Source organism: Atractosteus spatula, chromosome 6, assembly GCF_055471065.1.
Source record: "Atractosteus spatula isolate fAtrSpa1 chromosome 6, fAtrSpa1.hap1, whole genome shotgun sequence".
NCBI classification, from domain to species: Eukaryota; Metazoa; Chordata; class Actinopteri; order Semionotiformes; family Lepisosteidae; genus Atractosteus; species Atractosteus spatula.
In genome coordinates, this window is record NC_142711.1 from 9843688 (window position 1) to 9860301 (window position 16614).

A 16614-nucleotide genomic window follows, 5' to 3' on the forward strand; every position below is an offset into this window, starting at 1 on the left:
TGTAAAGTGCTGCTGGGTGTAAAATGTAAATGATGAGATGACAATGCTTTAAAATGCTCTTAAAGACCCAAAGATGTGTTGCGTGGAGCAAAAAGTCACCATACCCAAGACAGTTTAGGCTACTTATGAAGATTTTACATTTTCGCTGCATTACACGAAGTAAGCCTTTTCATCTTGATATTGTTGAATTTATTTATTTTGCTATATTTAGTACTGAACTGAAGAAAAATCGGGGTACGCTCTAGGTTTTTATCTGGCCATAACATACTGGTACGTACACTATTATTTTGTCTTCTGTTGCATTTTAATTATACCGTTAAACGAGTGACATTTTGAAGCAGGTCTTTCTGTTCTGACATCTGTAAAATAAATAGTTCTTAGCACCTCGAGCAAATTCATTTCTACCGAACGAGAAGAGGAGCCCCCGTGAAAGTGTTTGTTCCCCTGATTTCATTAAAAATCTTTTAATTGTGTGTTTCAGTGTTGGCCCCAGGTGCTAGGCTCTTTTCATTACACTTTACTCTAATGTGATGAAATTCTAATTCTCATCTTACCATATGGTTAAATTTTTCCGCTGAGAATTGGTTGAAGGGGGAGAAATAATCTATTAATCTCTATAATAGATTCACAAATGAGAGTTGCTACAGAACCTGTTTTGAAAGGTATTATCATAACAGTTGGGTGCTTCGTTTGATCAAGGAATGACCATCTTTGAACAGGAACGTTTGTTACTGGGGCTTCAACTTCATAAAGAGAAAATTCTCTCGTCTCCGCTGGCCGGCAGGGGAGAGGAGGTGGTGTGTGTGTGTATATGTGAATTGGGGGAGGGGTTTACTTGATCAAATTAAAAAGATTACCTCGAGCAAAATGACTTCTCTCTGTGGATGGATAGAAGGATGGATTTGTCTTCATAGCATCAGGGTGAAGTTTTACATTTCTATGTTGATGTATCATAGGAAAGGACGCGTGGTTAGCCGTTTAATTTCGTAAAAATGTATCGGGAAATCTGAAAAGTTGATTTGTCTGTACTTTAATGTGTGTAATTACATAGTCACAATGTGATACATTGATGTCCTATTCAGCTTAAAAAAAGTTTACAAGTACTTGAAGTCAGTTAACAAAATACCGGAGTATACTTTTTGTTCTCACCAGATGTTCGAGGTTTAGTGTAAAAAATACAATAATAGATACATTTGTAAGCGTGGAAATATTTTAAAACTAAATAAAAAGATTATTAATCATTGGTTGTCTGTTTAGTTTAAAGTAAAACGATCATGTTTACGTGCTAAAATCAACTATTAAAATAAAAATAAGTATTGGAAAAGAATATAATTATTACTATATTTAAAGATATTCTTATTCTTAAGGGACAACACATTAAATAGATAATTGTTGCAACTTCTGCAGTTAATTAGGTGAAAATATTGACAACCGAGAGAATTGCATTTGAAACAAACTGTTGTCTCAAAAGTCTGAATATTTACGAAATGTATTTTGTTGCAAAAACGTAACAGACGTTTGAAAAGCGAGTGTTAAGGCCATCTCTCATGTCTGCAAATCCAAAGGGGTTCTTACTACAGACCTTTAAAATTGTTATTACGTGGCAGAAGTACTGTAGAACAAAGCTAAAGGAATGATTTTGAAAAGAATACAAAATGTAAGAAGAACTGATGTTTACTATAATGAAGATGAACACAAGTGGAAAATCCCAGAAAGTGAATCTTAAAGTGAATCTAAATGGAGACTACTCCTTGAAAAAAGGGTTGTTAAGTACAGAACACATGCCAAGGCATGGAGTTGAAGCCCATACTCCGGATTCCTTCAAGATATGGCTGAATGAGAGCAAAAACACCAATATTGCTAGTTCAATTTCTAGTGCAAAATGACCTTCTCTCGTTTGTTACCTTTCCTATCTCGTGTGGAAATTTGGGGACAGTTTTCGAGATAAACAATAAGCATACAATGTAACCAAAAATATTTCATCTCGGACCAAAAGAAACGTTTTCCTTTTCTTTTGTCACTGCTTTTACTGATAGTTTTTACTGCGCTTTGTAATAAGAACTCAGAGGATACGATGCTAAAACTTCCATTATTTAAACCCATATCGCCATCTAATGGCAAGAACAGTACACGGCAGGTCAGCGGTGATTGAAATATGTAATTACCAGCTAAGGAAGGTTGGTCCTCACTACCCTAGTATCAGCTGGTTTTCATTCAAGCTGGTCTGTCGGTTGCTAAATTGAACTAACGGAATTTGACGCAGTACGACTTGTTTAACTGTTTTCCGTCTTTAAAAGTTGCTGTCTTTAAGTTATTTGTGTATGCTTTTATATGTACATTTAAATTCAATTTACAGGATTTAATAAAATAAAAAAATGCCTAATTCATAAATTATCATATCAATTAAATAATCTCAACAAAACCAGCAGATTCGGTTATAATAAAGAGGGGTTATAATAAACAGGGATGAGAATGAATAATTGTCTCAGCAGGAGTCACACACGGACCGGTTAAGGGAGCTAAATCTCTTCAGTTCCACACAAAGAAATCGAGGGGATGTTTTTGAAGTATATAAAACCCTAACAGGTAACAAAGGCTACAACAGGAAAGTAAAAATGTATTTACTAGGTAGAACAGGAAACACTTCTTTACCCAAAGACTTGTGAACCGGCTTGTTGGATGAGGCTCAGACACTAGGGTCTTTTTAAAAAACGGCTGGATTAATCATTTTTACATTCTTATGTCACATGAACACAAATTAATAAGCCCTGGGCTATACAAATAATATATGTTAACAACCTGCTGAAGTTCTGAACTTACTGAGTAACCTAAATGAGTAACAGAAATAAAGTCCTTCTTTATTGCAAACTGACTTGCCTAAGGAAAACAAAATCAACAAAATGTCATTCGTTCATTCTTGACAAGAAGAAACATTTTTGCTCGTGTATCCTGTGATCTACTTGTTACAGAATTAGTATATTTCCCCCCAGGAAAAAGGCTTTTTTAAAAGTAGAACCATTAAATTGATCTACTAAGTTTTTTTTTCCCCAGCTCTGATCCCCGAGGGCTGCAGACACTTCTGACTTCCACTCCACCTGAGATTTTAATTGCCTGATTTTACTAATTATTTTCTCACCAAGCTGAACTCGGGGAACTCATTATTTGGTTAATTAGGCCATTTTAACACTTTATTTCTCTAGATTTGTAAGTTCTCATGGTCTGTGTGCTCAAAGGCCAGGATAGAAGAGCTGCTTGAGTTCATTCCATTGCACAAAATACAGAAACAAAGTAAAAGTTAGGCCAAAAAGTGGAAACAAGAAAGAATTACATGAGGAGCAATTCACTGAAGTATTTTTGTCTTGTTAATTCTTGCAATTATAGCACCTCCTTCTGGGCAAACTTATAAACTGTAAGTTTATAAGTACTGTAAATTGCTACACAGTAATCACCCATCAATTCAGTTTCTCATGCTTCTTCCAATTCAACAAAAAAAAAATCAAGGAATGACCTCAGTAGTAGTTATTGAAATTGTTCTTTCAAACTGAGTCGTTTTGTATTGATGTAGAGAATTTTTTAAAATATTTAAAATAGCAAAAATTGAAAAAAAGTCCAATTAAAAGTTCTAATGAATTGTTTATTCAGCTACAGCATTGGTTGAGCAAAGGATGCTGCAAAATAGTGCTATAACATTACACGCTAAACACCTGCTGTAAAACAGTATGACCCAGACAATTATTACCTATTTATTTATTTATTTATTTATTGTATTTTAATACAATAATAATGTAGTGAATGTCTGCATGTGTTTGGTATAGAAAATTCACAGACTCAAGAGGTATCATATGGCTTTTAATTTTAAGTCTGCAAGCATGTATACAGTTTGGGGGTTTTTCATTGGCTCATGTATTACTGTTTATTGAAACATTCTGCACAATGGTGGTTGTGACTTTAAACAATTAATTCCCAAGGGCTGAACTCCAAAGACCTGGTTACAGCACACCACCCCTCTAGTGCCACTGCTGAAGACGTGTCCAGTATTTGCACAGACAGCTTTGGGGGAGGTGAGAAATCACAAATGTCCAATGCTCTTCCCAGCTATTGCCACCCCTCCTAGGTCTGTTGTTCCTTTTGTTCCCATAAACTACAGCATCAGCTCTTTTTCAGAGAGATGTCTGCAGACAGCTTACAACCTTGCTTTGCAATGGTGGGCATCAAGGGTCAGTGAATTTGCAGGATTTCATTCCAGCTCAACTCTCAGCCATCTAAATGTGTTCATTCTTCGTTCTTTTGGAGTAGATGGGTCTTATCTTTTTTTGTGAAAGCAGATACTCTGCTAGGATCAGTTCTAAATCCTCCTGTTATGCCTGCGTCCCCCTCCCCAAATGTCTCACTCAGGGGTCTCCCACAGACGAGAGCAGTTCCCTGGTTTCTGTCACGCAAGGTTGGTATAAAAGAGATTCTGAATAAACGAGACCCATTATGACTCTGTACCAAATGCACAGGTGGTCACTCTATTCTCCACACTAACTCTGCTATTTAAGGCTGAGTATCTATTTCCCAAAGCCTTGCTGGAGAAGAGAGTTAAAGATTGTGGTGTAAGTGATACAGCACCACTGTATTTAGTCCTTGTTGAGATCTGCTCTGTAGAAAGCTACAGTATGTTATACAGCCCATCAAGCTAAAGCAAAGATGGAAGCACCCCCTCAGCTTATCTCTAGCATTGATGTTTGGAAGCAAATCCTGATCAGTGGTTTGTGGCATCAGAATGGCTGTGTCTCCGTGCTGATGGCAGCCCGACAGTCCTCTTTCCAAATGAAGGGGTTGTCTTTTTGCAGACGTCGACAGATGTTCATCACGGTATTAGGTAACTGCTGTACAAAGCAGCAAGAAGAGTAGATGAGTCCCAGAAACTCATATGTTTAGTGATACTGAAGAGGGTTTGAAATCTTAACTGCCTGTGTAGTGACACTGTTGAAGATGAACTCTGACTAGTCAATCCGCGTCTCTACAGCATCACTTGTGGACTGCAAAAGCACTGCATTGCAGCTGGTTATATATACTTGCATACAGTCAATAACAAATATTTGCAGAGCATTCTAACCAACAACATTTCATTAGGAATTCAAATGTGGTGGGGTTTGATATACAGCATCTTTCCCAGCTTCCACCCTATGTAGAAGGTACTTCAATTTCCCAGTAGCCATAGCTCAGATCATGGGGCCTGCAGTAAAGGAAGCCAGCTTTTGTCTGTTACTACAGAGTGTAATGCACAACCTTGTCGTTTTTATATTTGTGTGATTTAACAATATAGAAGTGTTCAGGGTCTTGTTACCCCTCCTGTCTATTGAAGGATATTTAGCCTCTCTGGGCAATTATGAGAGCCAGGCTGCAGAAGAGCTACATACAGTACTATTTGACACTTGAGTGTTGACTTTTAGTGCATCTCTTCAGGCTCAAATCCAGTGCTCAGGTGTTGGAGCTGAGTTTTCCATAAATCAATCAAAATAATTTAAGCTTTGAAATCACCCAACAGTGACAGTTAAGAAAAATATTATTGGCACACCATTATATTATTTATTACATTTTTTGCTACAATTAAAATTGTTTGAAGCTGATAAACAGGGATATCATGTGTTTCTGATCTTATTAATAAGATATTTTCAACCTTTAATTTCATGTAGCCAGCTACACGTATATCAAACATCATCACTTAATAGTGATTTAATTAGTAAAATGTGACCTTTGGCGTTAGCATCAAGCATGGAATTGAGTGTATCTGGAAACATAACAGCTTAATTTAATTTGATTTATTTTAAAACATTTAATTGTGTTTAATTCTCCTACCTGTTTTGTTAAATGACAAAAAAGTGCACACATTCATTTAACATGAATATTTCAAAGCAGAACCTGAGAAAACTTTTATGAGTGAAATTATTTAAATATTAGTAAAAGATGCAAATAAAAATAAAATAAATAAAGTATGTCAATTGCATAAGTATTCAGCCCCTTTGCTACAGTAAGCCTAAATTAGTTAATTAGCCATTTGAATGGCCTCTGTCTGTGTGCAGAAACAGTGTGTCACAATTTTGGAATAAATGCACCTTTCCCGGTAGCATTGTGCAGAATTTCAAGCACATCTTTAACCACAAAGACCAAGGAGCTTTCAAATCAAGTCATTTATAAAGTTGCAGAAAGGCTCAGATCAGGAGAAGGGTCTAAAAACTTCAGAAACACCGATTGTCTGTTTGAGCATGGTGAAATTGATCACTGAGAAGTGGAGGGTGTATCGTCACAATCAGGCACAGCCTAGATCAGAGTATCCCTCCAAACCAAGCCACCAGGCATGGAGGAAACTGGTTGGTTAGGGGGGTTATAAGGTTAAACAATACCTTTACAGAAGTTGCATAGTTCAATGACCGGGTTTGGATAAAATGTCAATGAGTTAACAATATCCTGGTTACCCCACACATCTGCCCTCAATTGCCGAATGACAAACCCATTTGATGAGACTAAAAATATGTTGCATAAGGTTGTATGTTGAAATGAGACAAAATATGAACTTCTTGGGCTGTCACAAGTGTAACATCTGACACAAACTCAACACAGTCACCTCACCCCACACATCACCAAGACAGCATCATCCCTACTGTCAAGCACGATGGTGGCGGTGTGACGTTATGGTGCTTCTTCTCATCAGTAGGGACATGGAAGCTTATCACTACTGAAGGAGAAAACAGAATATTGTTCAGGCAAATCGTAGCGGAAATTATGCTTAAGTCTGCTAAAGACCAAGAACTGGAAAGAAAATTGATCTTTCCACGGGACAATAAACCTTTGTTCTGTGTAAAGATAAATGTTCGAGGTCAGAGCTACTCTGAAGTGGCTTAACAAGAAAGCAAATGTCCTTGAGTGACCTGACCAATGTCTTAACTTAAATCTCATAGAAAATCTGTGGCAAGACATGAAAATTGCTGTCCATCAATTATCCTCAACCAAACTGAGAAAGACTGAGAAAGACTGCAGAAACGAATGTGTGTAAATTGCACCAGCCCTCTGTGCAAAAATTGGGGAAGCATATCAACAAAGACTCACACCTTTGGTATAGTTCTATACATTTTGAAAAGCGTGTTTTATTAGCTCTATGTTTCATGTGGAGAAACAGGATGGAAATTCTACATTACTGCGCACTACTACTGAAATCATCTTCCTTATCCATGCCTAGTAATTCAACTTAGTAATGCCCATTTTATTCTTACGGACTCTCTTTTGTGGTTAAAAACTGCTATTTTAGATTTTAAAAGCTAATGACGAGCTAAATGAGCTGATTTCCCTGGCATGTGATTTGTTAATATAACTGGTTTATTTAATATATTTTATTTGAATTACCTCACATTAACATACAGTGTGAGAATAACATTGCATTATACTAAAGAAATAAGCAACAGGAATGGAATGTCATCAAACATTGATAATTGGAGATAAATTTTCTTTCTATTTCTATTATAGTTCAATCTCAATATGTTACTGTATCTCATATACGAAAGAAGTTTAAATACAGTATATGACAAGGAACAAGTAATAGGTTTATTCCATGCTGAAAAGAGAAGAGAGAAAACACAACGTTTCAGCTGCGGAGCCTTCTTCGGGTATAAGAAAGATTAGTAAACCGGAGTAAGTAAACCTTATTTGCTGTATTTCCTGTGGTAAATGCCCAGCCATCTACATTGGGGAAACAGGAAGGAGTCTCGGAGAGCGCTTCAGAGAACATGTTAGGGCTGTGAAGATGAAAGATTTCTCCAAGCCCATAGTTTCTCATTTCACCTCTACCAGTCGTGATCACACTGATCTCTCCGTCTGCGTTCTCAAACAAGGGTTTCTTAACCCCCATAGCAGAAAGACATCAGAAACTAAAATTATCCTGAAATTTGTTTCACACCTTCCCCCTCTCTCAACGACTAATTCTCTCTATTCATTTGTAGGTTTCATTTCACACCTCTCCTCACCTCTCTCGACCTCGCACCACTTGATTGGCCACTCTTCCTCTCCCCTGCTCCCGCCTCCTCCTCTCTCCTGGCTTGTGTTTTCCCAAGCTATACTATCTTTGCTGACTGCCCTATCTTTCTTACACCTGAAGAAGGCTCCAAAGCTGAAACCTTGTGTTTTCTTTCTTCTCTTTTCAGCATGGAATAAACCTGTTACTTGTTCCTATGCAGCCTGCGCATGCTGACGCAGCTACCCACCTGAACTATAGTATATGACAAGGCAATGATGGTGCTTGTTGTGGCTTTGAACGTCATGGTTATTATGACGTGGAGCAGAGACTCCTAAGGCTTGTGAAACTAATGATCACTGTAACATTTTCCCCTTTCTTTTTCCCCCTCAATACACTCTCAGAACTGCAGTCCTCTTTATTTAAGTGTTCTTCATGCACATTAGTGCTAATCATTATCTTAAACAGAATATTCAAGGTTAAACTTTTAGTCAGAGGATAACAGATTGAATTAATCGTATTATATCATGTCTGTAGTGAAAGTCTCTGCTTGCACAGATGATGAGATAAAGAGAATTATGAACAGATGAGAGCCAAAGGCATCTACTTTATCTACTGACAGCAAAGGAACACCTTCATGCCCAATCAGTCCCTGCTAATGAGACAAGATGGGGCAAGATGGTGAAACAGCAGTCACAGGCAAACTGTCTTTTTCCATCTTAGCAGCCTGCAAACTATTAGTGCCGTACTTAATGCTTTATTTGGAAAAATAATTTATGCTTTGGTACAAACTAGAGAGCAATTTATTAAATAGAAATATCTGTCATTTTAAAAGTCTGTGACTACATGTAAATTAAAAAAAAGGCCTGTCAAAACGAATTGTTTTATCAGACTGCTCATTTTGAACCAGAATTTAACCAAGCAAGGTCAATAAAACAGAAGAGTAGCTGCGGCAGTAGCTTGTAGTTCAGAAGGCAGTAGCGTGGGGACTTTGAGTGTGCTTGTAATGACCGTTGTTCTTGATAGGTTTGATGTGTTCCTTTCATGTCTTAGTTAAAGACTCCGATGCTCCTGTTATAACCAGCGCCGTTCCCAGGGGATGGGGGTGGATGCTGGAGGTGTTATGGACTCAAGAGCTAGAGGGCTACAGTCCAGGGGATGCACCCTGTCTTCTTTCCCCCTATTTGGACTCTAAGAAACAGGCTACAGGGGAAATATAAGAGGCAGTTGTGACAGGAAAGGATGCTTTGGCAAAATGAAGGACTACACAGTTTCATCCTTTTCTTCACTTTTGGAGACGGAGGCCCACCGGGTTACTAGACAGAATAGTAACCTGTTTCATGAGAATATCAATGCTGGATTTCTCTTTCGACACACTGGTTTTAAGTACTGTAACTGGGGTCCATGAGTGAGAGAATTCAGACGGAGGTTGGATGTGGCAGCGAGCTTATATTTACTGGGGTGGTTATTTGCAGATTTTTAAGTAATTTTAGAAGTATATTTTCATTTTGTAGAAATGTCTGTGATGAAGAAAAGATTATATAATGAGAAGTATATAATATTTGACTTGCAAAATGTAATTCAGCTCCTTCAGTTCATCATTCCTTTTAGCGATGATGTGATGTGACCTAGCCGTATGGAGCAACGTTTGATCACAAACCACAAGGAACTGAATGACAAGCTAAAGGAGGTTTTGTCCTGCTAAACTTCAAAGTAACGCAGGTCCCCAGCAGTAGGAAATGAATGCAATTAAGTTAAAGTCCCAACAACACTGTTTGCTATCTTTATACCTCCATGGCACCTAAAGTCAGTCACAGAGTCATTTTACTGTCAGCCAGAAGAATGTGAAAATCTTGTAAAATATTGCAAAATGAAATTGTGAGGCAGTGATTTATCGTGGCGACCACAACACAGGAAAGCCTTGAAAATTAAGTAACTAATTAAACCAATTAATAACTACTGTATATATATTATATAACTACTGTATATACTCTATCATGGATCCTTATCTGGTTCCCTGAAGCATTGTTTTATTTTTATGAGAATTGAGTGATGCTACATGGTTTATTACTTGTCTTTCACTCATTTTCTACACATCTCCTAGGAATTTCCAGAAAAATCTCATTTGTAAAGCATTTTCCAGAGCAAAGTTTCTCCATCTTGTCACGGTCCAATCTCAAGGAACTGTTTCTGTACAAAGACCCTTTACACTGGGCAGAATAATTAACAGCTGGCAGCATTCTCATATGCGTTTTGGTGTCCTGTTGCGGTTTTATTACCTATATCAACAAAAATGTCAATAAAAACTTAAATATAGGTATATGGTAATTCTTCAGATTTGATAAGAATAACTCTTCATGCATACAGTAAGTATCCAAGCACATCAGGCTGGACCTCATCTCAAAGCTAAGCTAACTAATAAATGCATGGTGTAATCCCTCCATGTGGTACAGGGACAAAGCATGGCTTTCCCAGCAATGCCAGTAACCACTCACACAGCTGAGAGGACTGGAGCAATTAGGGGGAAGCACCTTGTTTGAAGGCATAACAGCAGTGCATGAAGCAGGAACGTGAGCACTAAAAACTATTGTATAATGCCTCAATAATCAGCAGTGGGTATTTAAACATCCTTGTTAGCAAAATAATTTCTAGAAACATTTTCTTGTATTTATTATAATCATTATTTTTTTAAATTTCCTTAACAAAAATTTGAACAATATCATTTTTTGTCTTTGCTTTTTCATATGTTTTGTCCTACGGTTTTAATGCTTTCCTTTCTACTATCCTGTACTATCTTGTAAGTTTATTCCAATCAAATTCTGTTTGTGAGGTGGCATTTCCTAACTTGCATCCTAAAGTGCTGTAAAGAATGCAGAAAATAAAAAGTAATTAAAAATGCATTTAAAACAACAGAACATGTATTTACATAGAACAAGAAAACTAAGATTGGTTTAATGCTTTTTCATAAAGTAAACGTAGATAAGTTTAAAAATATTTAATGATTTTAAATTTGGACAAGAATTTCATGGCTTATGTACATAAACAGAAAACAATTCTTGCTTACCCATAGTTTTGAACCTAATTTGTGTTACGAACAGCTGAATAGCAGCTGGTCACCATAAGGTGTGAAAGACAGAGCATATGTCCTCAAATGATCTCTCTGCAAAGCCTTGGTAAATTATAAGATTTTAGAATCCTGTTTTACAGGTAACTAGTGCAGTGATTGCAACAGAGAAGTGACAGGGGAAACTGACTGTAAGGACATGAGCCCGCACTGGAGACTTTTGACTGATTCTAGAAAAAACAAAGATGTGGATAAGTACTCATCATCAGACATAAATAAGCAGGATGTGATCTGAGCAATATTTAATAAAAACAAGTCTTTAACTGTAATCGGATTATTGAGAGTTGCAGGGCGATATACAGTAGCTGCTGGCAAATGTATATCCTTTATATAAATGTTTATCCTGATTTTATATCCTGGTAGCATGATATTAGCAAGGATCCAACTGTTAGAGCTTCTGGGTAAGGTAATACTGGGTGATGTCAGTATACAAATGATTATTTTCAGCAAATTCTCATTCTTGATCCCTTTATGTAAGTACTTTGGATTAAATGGTAAAAACCTCTCATCTCATTTTTAACTGCTTATACCTGATGAGGACTAAAGAGGTCATAGGCTGATCAGGTCAGACCAGACTTCCCTTTCCCCAAAAGTCTCCTGGGGGGATTCCCAGGCACTTCCAAGCCAGCTGGAAGACATAATTCCTCCAGAGTCTCTAGGGTCTGCCCTGGGGTCTCTTCTCAGTGGGCCATGCCTGGTAAATCTCAAGTGGGAGGCACCCTGAAGAACTCATCTCCCCTCACCTGGGTCCTCTCGATCCAGAGGAACAGTAACTCTACTCTAAAGGTCCTCCTGGACTACCAAGTTCCTCACCCTATCACAGAGAGTCAGCCCAGCAGCCCTACAGAGAAACCCCGTTTCTGCCACTTGTAACCGCAATCTCATTCTTTCACTTACTACCCAAAGCCCGTGACCATGGGTGATGATAGGGACATAGATCGACTGGAAAACCAAGAGCTTTGTCTGAAAAGTCAACCCCTGCCTCACCAAAACGGTTTGGTAAAGAGTCAGCAGTACTTTAGCTGCAGAACCAATCTGCTGGTCAATCCCACAATCCACTTTGCTCTCACTCGTGAACAAGACCCTGCAGTACTTAAACTCCTCCTCTTGGGGCAGCTGTTCCCCACTCACCTGGAGTTTTTTTTGGTAGTAAACAACCATTTTAAATGTCATTATTTGTCAACGTAACTTTCTGGGCTCATGTTTGCAGTGTTACAAAGACTCTTGTTTGACATTCCCAATGCTGAAAAAAATAGTCACTTTCATCACACCTGGAATAGATTTCTATACTAGTTTGTATTTGGTACTTTTTACTTTTAAAGTCAGGTGACGGTATTATGATCAGAATGATGTCCTTTGTATTTTAACAAGAAACAAATCTCAAGACTGAATTTCACCTGTTTTAAGTGAATACCACAGTGAGATTTGGATCTGAATTTCAGATATTATTTCTTACATACATTGTGAGCCATGTAACATATTTTCTAGTGAAGGATTGTTTTATAAAATGTTTTATTTTATAATCTTAAATTTAAAGATAATCTTAAAATTATTGCAATCAAGTTACTTGTAAACTTATTCGTGCACTTGATGTATATCCTAGTGGTTACTCAAAGCACGGATGACCTCGCATCTGTAAAAAAATGTGTTTGCATCACATCTTGTGTTAACAATATATGTCCTTGTAATTCTGGCATAACGCGTAGACTGCAAGCACCTACAAATTAAGTTTTTGATAACAGAAAGACGAGAAAGGAAAGTCATCCAGCTGCTGGAAGAGGGGGTTGCATGGGAAGGAGAATTTTAATTTCTCTTATCTGGCTAAAAAGAGAGAGCTCTACCAGGGGGAGCTGACGGGCAGTTGCGGTTAACGAACAGGCTAACATAAACTGTAGCCTAGGGGTCCGGATTGATCAGGGCCCCTGATTGGCCAGAGTATTTTTTAAACGGACCTCCGTGCCTGATCAGGAGCCTCTGATTGGCCGGAGTATTTTTTTAAACGGACCTGTGGGCCCCCATTGGTCCATAAAAACGTTGAATAATTTGTGAACCAATGATTGGTTAGATGCAATGGGTTCGCAGTTCAAATTTATTTTGGCGGATTCATCGAGTGATCCCCGGTGCAAGTTTACGGTAGCTAGCCTCAAAATGTGCGAAAAGCACGGCGGTTAATAGAGCGGGATCTACTTAAAAAGATCCCCAGATTGACTGGTTTTTTCAAGTTTGCTGAGCCGGACCCCGATCCTGGGTTTACGGCTAACATTGCGGTCAGTGCTACGGCAACCGCGGTTGAAAAGTTAGCTGCAGCTACAGTAGCTCTAGCCTGGGCGCAGTCTACATCAACGCCGATCATGAGGACGAGCCAGCTCCAGCAACGGGATCAAAGGAACTTGAGTTAGAGGCAGAGCCATCTGAAACGCCACCACCATCCCCACAAGACCAACGAGCCGCCGCCATGACTGTTGCACCTGCTGCCGTGGAGCTAACAGAGGCTGCAGCAGCAGCTGCCGCTTCCTAGAGCTCGGACCCAGCATGCTGGGGTATAATAGATGGACAGATGCGGGCATACCGGGCTAAATTGGGCCCGAAATCGTGTCAAAACCAAGACGCGGGTGTTGCAGCCTCGGAAAGACGACAAACTCCAAAAGAGGTATTTCTCTAAAGCCCTCTTCAAAAGAAATGGCTGCTATATTCCCCTTGGAAAGGTGCAGTGTTTTGTTTCGCATGTAAATTATTTGGGGACAGCGATAATCAGTCCGGACTGTCCGTAGGCTATAGTGACTGGAAAAACGCCTCCGCCGCCTCACGCTTGGCTGAACACGAAGTGTCGGAGTGCCGTAAAAAGGCTATGGTCGCATACATTATGCGCTGTGCTGATCATGGTCTAATAGATTCAGAACTAAGAAGACAGTTTGACAGTGAAAATGAGTATTGGACTAAAGTCTTGAAAAGGGTGGTTGCAGTGTTGAAGTTTTTAGCAGAGCGAAATGTTCGGGCGCCACGACAACGGGAACTTCATGGGTGTCCTCGAAGTTATCAGCGAGTTTGATCCCTTCTTGAAAACCCACATAGAGAAATATCTAATTGTCGATGCCGTGTATTGACTGTTTTGAGTCTATTGACTGCGATGGACTTGCGCGAATTGGGAGTGTCCGGCTGTTCTTGAAATAATACGCTCGAACAGGGTGGTCATTGGTCTCTGACCTTGTCGACTGATCTTGTCGTTGTGTTTCGTCGGTTTCAAAGTAAGTGTGCGCATGATTTCTGTTGTCGGCTCACAGATTGGCTGTGAATCTGATTTATTGGTTGCATTGCTGTATTTACATTACAGGCTATCGTAGTGTGTGTGTGTGTATTTGGGCTCCCTGTGTACGTGTGTGTTCCTGCCGAGTTAAATTAATCCCCTTGTTTAATAATCTTTAGACTGGTTAGCAGTTCTTACCTTGAGTTCATTCCAAGTGAACATAAATCTTACACAACAGCAATGCTAGCTACATTTCTAATGATCCACATTCAGGTAAAAGATTGTGCTTTCACAGCTTTTCTCAGGCACCTGGAAGCAGTAGCACTATGTATTAAGCCAATATAACAATCATTAATTCTCCTTGCTGCAAATCCAGCTATAGACAACTGTAAGGTGGCATGCAACGAGTCTGAAGTTACATCTTCTTTTTTCCTTGTTACAGTTAGTTTGATCATTTTATCAAGTTGCTTTCTGCTTATCTTTGCAATTGACCTAATGTACCCAAGCAAAACACGTTGATCAGAATAGAAAATGTAAATGTAAATCAAGTTTGCTATTTCTTCCACACTTAAATTTATTTTGGATAAATTGTCTAAATATCGTCATTATTTTAATTTTGAATTGATTTCAGAAATTGATTATTGTGTTAAGTGATAATAGCTAGTGTATTTTACAAGGTGTCCAATGTATTCACTGGGGTACTGTATAAATGTTCTTTTTAGCAAATCATGATAATAAGCTAAAAGATTTCGGATTAAATCTGATTGTCATGAAAAACATGAACATCTTCAGTAGATGGTGAAGGGTGGCCTCTCTGAATATTTAATTTCCTTTGCCCTTTAGAAAAAACAAAACTATTTTCCTTGCACATTTGAAATGTCTTGATTACGCTGCCATCTAGTGGTCGAAAGGCTGTCTTCTTTTATAAAGTAAAAATACAATATGAGATTGCTAAATTACACTCTGGACTTCCACAATATGAAATACCTGTAGTCCACTTTTAATTCAATCAAGGCATTTCTCACCTCTCTTCCTCATCTGCTGTGTAGTAAAGCTGTTGACCAGAAAGACAACCATCCATCACTCTGATGAATGCTGTACATCAATCAGTATGGGATGAAATGGGTCACCCCTTGTATGTAAAGAGTTTCCTGATCATTCAGGATAACAAGGGTTATATACAGTTTTAAGGAATTAAAATTAGAAACTAAATAAAGTATCCTTAAACTATTTCAGAATGCTATGAATGTTTACCATCAACTGGATAATGGCATTCTCTCTTTTTTTGTAAATCAATGTAAGTTAATGATTCATTCTATGCATGTTGCTTTCCACTCAATGGATTCAGTTGTTGTCTGCTGCACAGGCATTACAGCTCTATCACGTGTCTGTTATTAATCAATGAACTTGCTTATCTGGGATATTAGTTTGGCCTGAGAATGGCTTTTTGCATTGCCATTATTGTGTCCGTGGCTACTGAAAAGAGTTTTGCACACCTCTGTTGCTCTTAATTCTTTTATTCACCTTTTGTAGGTCTCTACCTCCCTCCAGTTTTCTAAAGCTGTATAACCAGGAAACAAATGTCATGAGTTTGTCACATGATTTTCTGCTTTGTCTGCTCATGAACAGGATATGCAACATTCAGAAGTACAATTTGAAAAACTTTGGAGTATGTTGTCTTTGTTTTTCTGAACAGGACAATATAGACTAAAACCTGTCATTTGTATTGCAGATTTTTTCTCTGTAGTCAGACACTACACAGGTGAAGAACTGATTTTCATATAACTTTCACTTCTAAAATATTTTTAGTTTGTGATTGGCAGTAAAGAATGAAATGCAAATAAAGATAATAGAGACTGGTGTTTGTTTGTCTTGGATAAGGCATTTGCAAAGCAAAATAAATAGTAAAGACTTTTGTGGAAATATGGAATAGAAGACAAAGAAAAAAACAAGATCAAAGTTACAAACAGAACATCACAAAGATCTCTTACATTCAGGTTCTGATAAATGTTACCCAAGACAGCTGTTCATGTGAACCATGCCCTGATCAAAAAAGAAATATCAGAGGATCTTAGAAGAATTGTAGAGATGCAGAAACCTGGAACAGGCTACAAAAGCATTTCTGAAGACCTGGGTGTTCATCAATCCACCGTAAGACAAATTGTCTACAAATGGAGGTAATTCAGTACTGTTGCCAATCTCCCTAGGAGTTGGGTGTCCTGCAAAGATCAGGGCAAGAGCGCAGTGTGCACTGCT